Raw genomic sequence first — 14052 nt, forward strand, 5'->3', positions numbered from 1 at the left:
TTGCATCAAAACAAAAAGATATTGCCTGAAGAAGAACATAGAATTCAAAATCTTGCTCATTCTTGACAATGTGCCCAGTCATCCTGCACATTTGTCTGATCTGCATCCAAATGGCAAATACAAGTTAATTAATTCAGCCAATGGACCAAAATGTTATAGCTTCCTTTAAACTTTATTACCTAAGAAGATCTTTTTTACAATTGGTAGAAGCTACTGATGGAATGGGCAGTCTTTCAATTATTGGTGGAGTTATAACATTCTTGATGCTGTAAAAAATATTGAATTTGTGTGGGGTGAAGTTAAGAACTCAACAATGAAGGCAGTGTGGAAAAATCTGTGGCCACAAAGCTCCACTAAAGAAGCCACGATCGTAATGCCAGAGGCAGTAGAGATTGTGAGAATTGGCAAAATTATTAAAGGAGAGAGATTTAAAGAATAGGAATGAGCAGATATCATATAGCATCTCATCGAGAACAATTATCAGTGGACAATATTTTTTTGCAATGTGAAAAGGTAACAAAAATGATAAAAACAAAGATGCACACAAAAATTGGACTGCTGAGACTAGCTGAGTTGTCATGACTAGCAAATCAACTTAGCCAAGATGCTCTGGATATGGATCCTAATTTGGAGAGGCGTTTAAATTGTTGCAGAACTTTAGCTTTAGTTCTTTATAGAGAAATTTATAGGAAAAAAAAAAAAAACTGTAAACTTCTAAGCAAACAATTTTAACTAATTTTTTTCAAAAAGTGGCAGATACTGTTGCAAGCTTATCCACAGGAAAACAGAGACGAAGAAGCAATGAATTTAGATTAAATATCTAGAGGTAAGTATTAGCAAGATTAGTTTTATGCACACATAGTTTATATGACATGATGAGGGTCCATGGAACACACATTATGTCATATAAACTGTTTCACATTGCTCGGATTTGGACTGCACTGTGTTTTTGTGGAACATAACCCCCAGGCAAATTGGAGATAACTGTATATGATATCAAAATTATTTTTTGCATCCACTTCCTTTGTAACCAACACCATAGTATACAATCAAATTTGTCACACAAGACTTTCCCTTAACAAACCCAGCAGTCTTGTCTAGATGATCCTGCAATGCATCTTTAACCAGTAACTCCATTATTTTCCCTAGAACAGAAGTTAAACTGGTCTGTATTTACTCGTCCCACCCTTAAATCACCCTTTGTGAATTGGCAATAGATTTGCACATCTCCAGTCCGTGGGGAGTTCCCCTGAATCCAAGGATGCTCTCGTAATTATGGATAAGGGTTTGCTTACTATCTTTGCCACCTCATTCAATATAACTGGATATATCCCATCCACCCCAGGTGCCTTTCTTATGTTTAATTTCAACATTTCTCCTCCACTTTGCTCTCAGTTATTAGAAAATCATTAAGCACCCTGTTACAGTTTGATAAACTTTTGGCATTCTGATCCCTTAATAACTCCTCATGTGTGAATGTAGATGCAAAATACTCATTCAGATTGTCAGCTCTCTGAGCAGGATCATCAACACTCAATATCAAGTGGACCAATCTGATTTATCCCCTTCCTTTTAAAGTTTATATCAGTAAAGAAGTCCATGCTGTTTTTCTTTGCATCCTTTGCCAAAGATTTCTCGCAATCTACCTTCGCTTGCCTAACTTCCTTTGTGACTTGATTACAGGCTAGCTCATATATACTACAGGCTGTTGTCTGATAATTTATATGCATCCCATGCATTTTATTTCTCTGCCATGAGTCTCATCAGTTCATCTGACATCCATTTAGGCCTAAACCTTGAACAGTATTTCTTAACTGGTATGAAAAGCCTAGATTCCACAATTACTTCCTTGAATGCTTCCCATTTAGAATTTACTGTTGGTAACATCATCAGTTGGTTCTACTGTATAGAATTTAAAATCTGTTTGAGTCCACTGTAATCACCTCTACGAAAGAAAAACCCTTTCCTTCACTCCCGATAGTAGTTACATATTTAAGTAAATCCCACATCAGTACACTGTGATCACTACCACCTAGTGGTTCCTTTATCTCCAAATTCTTAATGCATGAATAATCATTGCTGATAACCAGATCAAGAGTACTACTCTCTCTCTCTCTAGCGTGTTGTTGTAGAAAACAATCATCCAGTAAATCCACAAAAATCTTGCTGATGTGCGAGTGACCAACCCACAAGTTCCAGTCAATATCTGGGAAGTTAAAATCCCCCATTCTGATTTACTGGACTGCTCTATTTCTCTGTACAGTTGTTCATTGGGCTTTTCAGAATCATTAGGACTATAACAACTCCTACTCTCGTTTTGGCTTTCCCAGTGCTTATGTCGTGCCAAACTGACTCAACATTGCATTGACCATCAACATCAACTGGCTGCACTTACTTAAATTTTGTGTTTCTTAACTGATGGCATAACCCCATCCTCCCTTCCTGTACACATTGTACTACCCAAATTCCAATTCTGCACCGCTTATATCTGTGTGACACCACATCTCTGACATCCATTAACAGTAGCCACTGGCAGAGGTGAAAGAGATTCTTGCACTGCTTCTACTGGAATGAGCAGAAGCCTGAAAAACAAGATTCAGGATATTTCAGAGACTGCTGGGAGTCATTGCGGTACAAGTAAACACATGGGTTGTGTTAGGGTAGCTAAGACTAGAAATAGGTGCATGTATACTAGCGTGTACACCAATGCTAGGAGTTTAGTAAATAAATTTGATGAATTTGAGGTATTGCTCAAAACATCAAAGGCAGATATTGTTGGGATATCAGAGACTTGGTGTCACACAGATATAAGGAATGCAGAACTGGAATTTGGGGAGTACGTCTACAGAAAGGATAGACTGGATGGGAACGGAGGAGGGGGTTATGCTATTAGTTAAGAAATACATAAAATCCAAGGAAGTGAAGCCAGTGGACATCGCAGGACAGTGCAGTGTCGAGTCAGTTTGGTGTGACATAAGCATTGGGAGATCAAAATTGAGAGTAGGAGTGTGCTATAGGCCTAATGACTCTGATGAGTATAATAAGAAACTGTACAGGGAAATAGAGTGGGCCAGTAAATCAGAGAGTCTTATAATGGGAGATTTTAATTTCCCAGATATTGACTGGAGTTTGGGGGCTGGTCACTCACACACTAGCAAGGCTTTTGTGGATTTATTGGTTGATTGTTTTCTACATCAGCATGTTCGGGAGGCAACTAGACGGAGGAATACTCTTGATTTGATTATCAGCAGTGACTCTTCATGCATTAAGAATCTGCAGATAAAGGAACCACTAGGTGGCAGTGATCGCAGTGTGCTGAAGTGGGATCTACTCAAAGAGGTTTTCTACATCAGCATGTTCGGGAGGCAACTAGAGGGAGTAATACTCTTGAATTGATTATCAGCAGTGATTCTTCATGCATTAAGAATCTGCAGATAAACGAACCACTAGGTGGCAGTGATCACAGTGTGCTGAAGTGGGATTTACTCAAAGAGGTAACTACCATTAGGGGTAAAGGGAAGGGTTATTGCTTCCGTAAAGGCGACTACGATGGACTGAGACAGTATTTAAATTCTATACAGTGGGACCAACTGATGATGTTACCAACAGCAAATTCAAAATGGAAAGCATTCAAAGAACTTATCTTGGAAGCTACTAGGGTTTACATACCAACTAAGAAATATTGTTCAAGGTTTAGGCCAAAATGGATGTCAGATGAACTAATGAGGCATATGGCAGAGAAGAAAAATCCATGGGATACTTACAAATTAACACATGACACAGAAGCCTATGATAGATACAAGTTGATATGCAACCAAGTTACAAAGGAGGTTAGGCAGGCGAAGGCAGATTATGAGAAATCCTTGGCAAGGGATGCAAAGAAAAACAGCAAAGAGTTCTTTACTTATGTAAACTCTAGAAGGAAGGGGATGAGTCAGATTGGTCCACTTGATATCGATGGGTCAACTGTTGATGATCCTGCTCAGGTAGCTAACAAACTAAATGAATATTTTCCATCGACATTCACACATGAGGAGTTATTTAGCGAGGGGAAAGCCAGGGGTGTATTCAACTCTAGCAGTAAGCTAGAGAATCTTGTAATAACTGAGAGTAAAGTGGAGGAGAAACTGTTTAAGAAAAACACAAGAAAGGCACATGGGGTGGATGGGATCTATACAGTTATATTAAAGGAGGCAGCAGAGGAAGTAAGTAAACCCTTAGCCATAATTATGAGAGCTTCCTTGGACTCAGGGGAGGTACCCGCAGACTGGAGATGTGCAAATGTGACCCCAATTCACAAAGGAGGATCAAAGGCTGACACAAGCAATTATAGACCTGTGAGTTTAACTTCTGTTCCAGGAAAATTAATGGAGGTACTGGTTAAAGAAGCACTACAGGATCATTTAGACAAGACTTCAGTTATAGCTCGGACACAGCATGGTTTTGCTAAGGGGAAGTTTTGCCTGACCAATTTGATTGGATACTATGATGCGGTCACAAAGGAACTGGATGCAGGGAATAACTTTGATATTATATACTTGGATCTTAGAAAGGCTTTTGATACTGTTGCACATGGAAGACTGCTGCACAAATTGGAGCAGTGTGACATTGGAGGCAAATTGCTGCTGTGGATAAAGAGGTGGCTGAGGGGGAGAAGACAGAGTGGTAATCAATGGACACTGCTCATCGTGGACTAATGTTATTAGTGGAGTCCCTCAGGGCTCAGTGTTGGGTCCATTATTGTTTTCTGTATTCATAAATGATATTGATGATGGTATATCAAGCTTAATGTAGAAGTTTGCAGACGATACAAAGGTAGGCAGGGTTGTCAAGGACACTACTGACACTATGCTGCTGCAACAGGATCTGCAAAGGTTGAGCAGATGGGCTGAGAGGTGGCAAATGAAGTTTAACATTGACAAATGTAAAGTACTACACATGGGGAAACAGCAACCCCAGAGCAACGTATCAACTCTGTGGTACTACACTGACAGTGGTAGAGAATGAAAGGGACCTGGGGGTGGTTGTGCAGGCAGATATGAAGTTCTCTGAGCAGTGCAGATGGGCTGTAAGAGTAGCTCATGGTGTATTGTCAATGATATATAGGAATTTTTCTAGCAGGGATAAGGAGGTGATTATTCCCTTGTATAAGGCAATGGTCAGGCCACACCTAGAGTACTGTATACAGGTCTGGAGGCCTCATTTCAAGAAGGATGTAGAGCTGCTGGAACGAGTACAGAGAAGGGCAACAAGATTAGTGAATGGAACAAAGGTATGCTCTTACGAAGAAAGGCTTAAGTTTTGCAAATTACAGTGTCTGGAGACTAGGCACCAGCGAGGTGATCTGATAGAGGTGTATAAAGCCTTGAATGGTTTAAGCATGCTCAATGCTGATGGGATTCTTCCTCTAGCTCAGAAAAATCACCTGAGAGGGCATAAATTCAAATTGAGGAAAGACAGATGTAGGATAGACGTGAGGAAATTTGTCTTTAGCCAGCGGGTGGTTGGTTGGTGGAACAGAGTTCCATCCCTTGTGGTGGAGGTTGATAGCCTAAATAAGTTTAAGGCTCAGCTGGACAGGTATTTGGAACGAACAGAGGGGTGAATTGGAAGTGGGTTTTTTTTTTTTTTGGCTGATGCTGCATAAGCTTGCTTTCTTGCATCAAATGCCTCTACTAATGCTAATGCTATATGAAGCTTAATGTCCAAGTTTGCAGACGATACAAAAGTTGACAGGGTTGTTAAGGACACTACTGATGCTATGCTGCTGCAACAAGATCTAGAAAGGTTGAGCAGATGGGCTGAGAGGTGGCTAATGAAGTTTAACATTGACAAATGCAAAGTACTACATATGGGAAACAGCAACCCCAGAGAAACGTATCAACTCTGTGGTACTACACTGACAGAGGTAGAGTGAAAAGGACCTGGAGTAATTGTGCAGGCAGATATGAAGTTTTCTGAGCAGTGCAGACAGTCTGCAAGAGTAGCTCATGGTGTCTTGTCAATGATATACAGGAATTTTTCTAGCAGGGATAAGGAGGTGAGTATCCCCTGGTATAAGGCATGGTCAGACAACACCTTGTATACAGGTCTGGAGGCCTCATTTCAAGAAGGATGTAGAGCTGCTGGAATGAGTACAGAGAAGGGCAACAAGATTAGTGAATGGAACAAATGTGTACTCTTATGAAGAAAGGCTTAAGTTTTGCAAATTACAGTGTCTGGAGACTAGGCACCTATGAGGTGTATAAAGCGTTGAATGGTTTGAGCATGCTCAATGCTGATGGGATTCTTCCTCTTGCTCAGAATAATCGCCTGAGACGTCATACCTTCAAATTGAGGAAATACAGTTGTTGGATAGATATGCGGAAGTTTGCCTTTAGCTAGCGGGTGGTTGATTGCTGGAACAAACTTCCATCTGTCGTTGTAGAAGTTGATAGCATAAACAGATTCAAGGAAGAACTAGACAAACATTTGGAGCGAGTGGATGGGTGAAATGGGAATGGGGGTGTGTTTTTTTTTTTTTTTTTTTTTGGCTGAAGCTATATTAGCTTGCTTTGTTGCATCATGTGCCCTTGCTAATGCTAATCCTCTGGCTAAAGGCAAATTTATTGGCATTTGAGTAGGAGGAAGGATGTTATCAGCATTGAACTTACTCAATCCATTCAAACATTTATATCACATTGTGATAATAATAAAAAAAAGCCTGGAGTGGATGTTGTGTTCTTGTGGTAGACTGGTGTCTCTCCCTTGATTAGAACTACAATGGATACGCAACCTATTTTGTAAGCACTCCCCACTGTCTTGCTGATGCTTACTGCTTCTTTTCCTGGCAATGTGGCATGAGATACTGACAGTGGTTTCAGCTGCCTGGCCAGTGCAGTGCAGTGCAGTACAGGATATCAGACCTGAATGAGTGCCTAAGTTGGTAACCAACAGCCCCCCCCTCCGCCCACTTAGAGCTCTCTGGCACTAAGACTTTAACCCCCTCCTACCCCCAGGGCACAGCCCAATTTCCGCCTCTCCAAATCTTTTCCTCTATGGGAGAGCCCCTTTGTCCCATTAAATTCTAATTCCTGGTGGAGTCTTCCTACCATCCACCTCTTTGTCTTCTCCTATATAATAAAAACTTTTTTTTTTTTTTTTTTTTTTAGGGCTCTCCCTGGTAAGATCAGAATTATTCAGGGGAAGCCAGGGTTCATCCAGCCAGACAACTTGATCCTACTACTTGGACTGGCTTCTCACACCTGGTATGGTAACTAGGGATTGGTTGTGTTCCACGGGCCACTAGGCTAAGAAGCCAGATGAACAACATATCCCTATATAAAACACATATCACACGATATGCCTTTATAAGATATTTTATTCAACACAAAAGAACTGATTGTGTAGTTGAGGGGGTACCACCAGTGGTGATTAACCCTAAACAATATGTACTATATATAAGACAATGGTTTGCACAGCATTTTTAATAGTGCATATAAGTTTGGAAGCTCTATTTTAGGGAGGTTGTAGATCCAGTGCAAGAAATGAAAAGTAAAAAGATTAGCCAATGGAACATAAGGATACTCCAACCAAGGAGGACTTAATTCTGTAAATTGCAGCATCTGGAAACTAAGAATGGCATCCTTACTCTTTCTTTAAAGTTGAACATTAGGGACAACATAAATTTAAACTAGAAAACAGAAGTTGCAAGACAGATGCACAAATATTTGCTTTCAGAGCATGAACTGATTGCTGGACCAAACTTACATCTGGTGTCACTGAAATGGGAAGTTTGAATAAATTTCAAGAAATTATTATTAGAAGGAATATTATAAGCATGCTCCCCTGCATCATTTTCCCATTACTAATACTAAAATAGTTTTACTAAGTTAGTGATCTTAGAGTGGCCTTTTAAATTAAATATTTTTAGGAAGCACATTATACAGGATATTTTTTGACACACTTATTTCAGTCGGCATGATTTTTTTTTGTTTTTATTACATATCGTTCTTTTTACTGATTTATTTAAATATATTTTTATTTGGTTTCATATACGGAATAATATTATATATAAATGTATAGTATATTATATATATTCTTACATATTTTATATGTATAGATAATATATACAATATGCATAGATTAAATGACAACTAAGTATACTGTTATACCATATGAATGTATTTTGAAATGTTGCCATATCAATCTACACTCAAAATACTGTTTTGAGGTTCTAATGAAACCTGCCTTCAGGTCTGGTGGTGGGGGAGATGAGAAATTACATAAAATTCTGTATAGTATTACAAATGCTTTCACATCAGATATTGTAATAACAGTAAGGAATGGAAAAAGAAAAAGGAACAATAATGTCCCTTTCCTTTTACTAATGATGATTAATCAAATTTGGCAATCTGAGCAGAATTTGAAAAAAAATTCAATCATAAACATATTGTTTTCTTTTCAAATTTTACCCAGATCGCCAAATTAATCAAGATACAGAGGGTCTAAGAGAAAGTATTTTTCTTTTCCTTTCATTTGCAATAATATATGCTGTAACCTGCCTAAGTACTTTTAATACTACATAGAATTTTATGAAATTTCTATTATGTTTTAGGTGTGGATTCCAATATGTTAGATATATATTAGGTGAAAGTCCCGATTGATTTTTGTTTTGCAAGTGGTGGTGAAAATTTTTATTGTTTTGGGCAGGAATTTCACCACCACTCACAAAACAAAAATCAATCGGGACTTTGACCTAATATATCAATGCACATAAAATGTTTAATTGTTTAATCCTACAATAGCATTAAAGGCGCGTAACCACAGCATTGTCACCAACTGAAAATTAAATAAAAATAGAATTAAAAGTAGTGTTCAAGATTATATATATATATATATATATATAAAGTGTGTGTGTGTGTGTGTGTGTGTGTGTGTGACCCTATGTCTCTGCCAGATGAAAAGCTGGAAACTGAAAAGAGGAGGGAGAAGCATAACAGATGAATTTTAAAAAAAATGCATACATGAAAAGTTTTTAAAAATGAGAAATATGTAAAATCCAGTTTAATGAAAAGGCTAAAAATTATTTTTTTAATAACACACCTTGCATTTATGTTCCAATTTGGGATACAGCTCTCAAAAGGAAACTTTAGAGAGCTGTATCAAACTCTCAACTCAAGAATGAAACAGAAACCTAAAAAATTTCTTCTGTGCATCTCTTTAAACATGACAAATTAAAAAATAAATTAAAAAATTTATTCTTAGTTCACTAACAGTGATTACAGATAAGTGGTAATTACTATAAATTAATTACATGAAATACCCAGAAAAAAAAAAAAAATCTAAACCAGTTCTGAATCTAGAGGAGCCTGGTTTTGTACGCAATGAAGGGAAGTTGTGCCCTAACGGAAAGGGTGTGTGTTGGTGGGGAGAGGAGGGGGTATCCACCGCATAAAAATCTGAATAATATTCGAAACAATGCCAGATTTCCCAAGTTAAATGTCATAAATCTACCCTTGGCAAGGCCGGACGGACAACTATTATTAACAGGTGTTTCTAAATTTCACCACACCTATAAGTTTATTTATTTTTTTTAAAGTGGATGGAATTCAATCGAGATACCAAAAAGCCTAACACTATATATGTGTGTGTCTGTCTGTGCGTATATATATATATATACAAATATAACGTGCTTTAAAGTTTTAGAAATTATTATACGTACCTAACGAACACAACCACATGGCTAACTTCCCCACCATGCAATCTCATGCGGCACCATTCGCAAGGAGAAATGAATAAAAATAAAAGCAGTGACACTGCTTTTATTTTTATTTCTTAATATTATTTATTGAAACGGCTGGTTTCAGAATCATAAAATTACTCGTACTCTACAGACTACATTTCATTAATTTTTAAAATCACTAAGTATGCTGAAAACGTTTTATGATAAATAAAAATAACACTTGGCGAGTTATGATAAATACTCATACTTACATGGAGGGGTTTAACCATTAGATAAACAACAGAGTAGTAATATCTTACTACTCTGTGAGGTATACAGTACAATATTATTTATGAATATCGACTTGCTGCAACAACGTGGATCAATGCAGTCCACAACACAATTATTAAAAATAATTAGAGACGACTAAGATTACAGGGATTTAAAAAAAAAAAAAAAAAAACGGGATTCCACAAAACCGAAACTGTTCAGCTTACCCAGAGGGTGTTTTGCAAAGCTCCAAAGAGTAGTAAGATCACAGAGTAATTATCTTACTACTCAAAGCTTTACGCAGCTTTCGCAGGGATGAAGGAAGATTAATTTTTTATTTGGCAATAAGCAAAAAAATTAATTTCCCGTTCCTTCCAATAATTTATCTAAAGCTTTCTTAAATTATATAAACTTCATTGTACACCACTAAAAACAATTAGAGATTTGCCTGTTTTACTGGCCGGTTTGTCTGTTTTACTGGACAAAAAACTCGGGATTATGAGAATTGAAAAAATTGCAACTTTGGCCTGAGACAGACGAACTCAGCCACGGAGTCAAAAACTCACAAATATTCTTCCCGTCATTGACTGGATTCAGAACCCGAACCATTTTCAGTCTGTGTGGGGAAATGGTAATTATAACCACTGCACTACCTGAAAGAGCAGCAATCTAAAGTAGAGAAACTACAATGTTGCAGAGCTCGCCACCTTGGGGGAGGAATCGACCGTTTATTTGGTATAGTTGTTTAATTTCAAGGGAGGGCGGATCAGTGGCGGACCGAAGTATTTTTTGCGTCTCTGGGAGAAAGATTTTTGGTGCCCCCTTTACTAAGGATATATATATATATAGTGTATTTTTTTTCATGATTTGTAAAATTTGGAGCCCCTTAAAGAATGGCTCAGCGGGCAAGGGCCCTGCTAGCAAGTGCCTTAATCCGGCATTGGAGCGGATTACCCTCGTGGGTAACGAAAGGTAGAATCACTGTTACACCGTCTGCGCGGGTAACACAGTGGTATCGTCACCGTACTCCCCAAACAGGGCGGAAAAGACCAGGGTTCAAATCCCGTCGATGACGCGAGAAACTTTAATGGAATTTTTCATTCTGTGGCTGAGTTAGTCGGTCTCAGGATTAGATAGCAAGGTTTTTCTCACAAGAAACTTGGTTTTTTTCGTCCAGCAAAACATGCAAATCGACCATTTGTGTCTATAAATTGCGTAACACACGCAATTTATGCGTAACACATCTGTAGTGTGAGGCCTAGCTTCGGGTCTCACAATAGAGGGGCCTCTGTAATAGGAAATATTTAAAGCCCTGATCAAAATGTTGTAAATTGCGTAACACACGCAATTTACAACATTTAGATCAGGGTTTAGATCAAGATTTAGATCAATTTCTGTTGTAAATTGCGTGTGTTACACAGTTTACAACAGAAATATCGGTTAATATATTCAATTATGGGTAACCATAAACTAATAATTTGATTTTTTTTTTTTTGTTATTCCCACACCTGGTAGAAAAGATCTGAGTTCGAATCCCGTCCAGGACCGGTTCAAAAATTTGTAGTACCCTATTCAAGAATTTCTTGAAGGCACTGCAGGGCCGTACTTATAAATAGGCGCATCAGGCTCTAGCTTCGGGCCTCACAATAGAGGGGCCTCTGTAATAGGAATTTTTAAAGCCCTGATCTAAATAGGGTCCACTTGTGCCTACCATGTTTACATTGTAAGCAGAGACAGGTGCAATTTACCGAAAGTGTGGATGACTCATTTCTCCGAAAGAATAGATTCATTTCCAGAATAAAGGAAAATCACTCTCTTCTAATTCTCTCTGACCACGGCGTATTATCCGCGTCTGGAATATACCTTAATCTTTTTCACTGTCTATGAACACAAGAAAGCAATGACCAGTGCGACTTCTCGGTATAGCATGTGAGAGTGGTGGTTGTAAATGTATTACGAACAGTAAATCGCGGATTGTTAATCCTTATCAGAGGCAGATTTAACGGCGGGCGCGCTCCCTGGGCCCCGACTTCTGAAGGGCGCACGCAAAACCCCAACAAATTAGTTGAACATATTAGTTCAAAACTTTGCGATTATTATTATGCTATATTAATTATATTATACATATATTATATTTAAATTTTATTGGAGATAAAACATTAATAGTACATAATATTTTTTATTTATATAAAAAAAATGGTTAACATGTATTTTTATTTTCCCTGTCTCTCCCTCTCTTTTTTTAAGGGGCCCAATATTTTCTTCTGCGCCGGGGGCCTCAACTGACCTTAATCTGCTCCTGATCCTTATAGCTCTTAATTCGTGCATTCTGCAGCAGCAAGCTCTATTGGCTAAAGACCAGAGTTTCGAATAATTTGTACACAGTCTCTCTCGAAATCCGTCGTTATATGGAAATTTTATTCGCACTGCAGGAAGTATTTTGATTGGACCACCCATGGATCTGAAAGCTGAGACCTGAAAACTGCAACATTTAGTTAATTGTTGAAGTGCAAAGTTAAAGTGTGATGCGTAGGAGTGCACACACTTGAAGCAAATATAGGTACGTATCTATCTCTCTGAAAGTAGTGTTGTTATTATTATTATTATTAGCCATATGGTACAAGGAAGCCTGAGGCTTATGCTGCACCAGCCAAAAAAAAAAAAAAAAAAAAAATCCCGACTTACCCCTAGAGAGAGAGAGAGAGAGAGAGAGAGAGAGAGAGAGAGAGAGAGAGAGAGAGAGAGAGAGAGAGAAGTACAAAGGAATCACCAAGAAAGGGAAGAATGATGATATCCAGCTCAGGACCCTGGGTTTGCCAAGCCCATACTCACCAGATGTGAGCCCCCGGGGTTGTAGTTTAATATATTTGCTTCAGTTGTAACAGAAAATTTAAATATCGAATCTATGTAATGTTTCGTTATCTATTGTGACTGTGGCATATAATAATAAATTTTCTGTTTATACTCCGGGACGACCAAATGATCAGAGGAGTTCACAAGATAGACAGAATACAAGAAACAGCACCGTATTCAGCAGTCACGGGCTTGAACCCCGGTTCCTCAAGGCATGTGTACTTATGCACCCGCGCGTAAGCTTTTTTGTTTTCTCGCTCGTAAAATATGAATTGATTCAAGTGTTAATTTTTTATATTGAATCATTATCAGTTATATTACTTTTAAGCTGTTATTAATCTGAAATTGTCGATAAACAACGAATTAAATGAAGCAGTAATTAAAACAATGATATATTAATATTTAAAAAGGCATTAATCATAACAGCAGCAGCTGTGACAAAGAAGAATATGTTTCAAATATAAAAATATGTTTATTATTGAGTATACGTACAACATTATCAATGATGGATTTAGATCGACATTTCCGGATGTCAAAACAATTCTGAAAATATTACTGTATCCACAATGCCTGTGACAAACGCAAGTGGGGAACGGTCATTTTTTGTTCTCAAACGAGTAAAAACTATCTGAGGAATAATTTAATTCAAGATAAAATTAGTAATTTGTCATTGTTATTTATTGAATCTGAACTAGTAAACAGCATTAATTACGATGATTTAATTGATATTTTTGCCGAGGTAAAATATTTATGCACATAAATTGTATGAACTCATAATTTAGCTATTGCATTGCTTTTTATAATGCACCTGCTATTATTTATTGCTAACAAACAAGATGTGGATGTTTTTATAATATTTTTGTAACACAATTTTGGATATTATTTGATAGATACAGTATATGCAATTTTTTTTTTTTTTTTTTGGACCGGTATCCTAAAAGGAAACCCCTGCAAGAGTCTAGCGCTTCGGACCCCGAGAAGTGTAATCACGGCCCTGGGGTTCTGTGCAAAACTTATGTAAGGTGTTTTTGTAACGGCGATTTTATTTTTTCAAATTTTACAGTAACTAAGAATTTATTTTATATTATACTGAACAAAAATTTAAATACGAATAAAATTTTATATAGTATAATATAAAATTTTATTTTATATTATACTATAAAAATTTTGTTCAGTATAGAACAAAAATTTTAAAGACGAATAATATTTAATACATTAATCAACAA

The 14052-nt window shown here is 37.4% G+C and overlaps 1 protein-coding gene across 3 annotated transcripts in view; it reads right to left on the minus strand.

Moving 5' to 3' along the window:
• Nucleotides 1–10758, minus strand: part of LOC150081710 (prolyl 4-hydroxylase subunit alpha-1-like) — a 230337-nt gene extending 219579 nt beyond the window's left edge. Inside the window, exon 1 of one of the 3 annotated variants that reach the window (XM_090379579.1) lies at nt 10540–10758. The gene's annotated coding sequence lies outside the window, so the exon portion shown is untranslated. Of the gene's footprint in view, nt 1–9703; nt 9770–10200; nt 10306–10539 lie in introns of those variants that run through there. The other 2 variants (XM_090379578.1, XM_090379577.1) reach the window with 2 other exon arrangements.
• Nucleotides 10759–14052: the final 3294 nt, after the last annotated feature.

This window comes from Mastigoproctus giganteus, chromosome 8 (genome assembly GCF_048544385.1).
Source record: "Mastigoproctus giganteus isolate SK-2022 chromosome 8, ASM4854438v1, whole genome shotgun sequence".
Lineage (NCBI taxonomy): Eukaryota > Metazoa > Arthropoda > Arachnida > Uropygi > Thelyphonidae > Mastigoproctus > Mastigoproctus giganteus.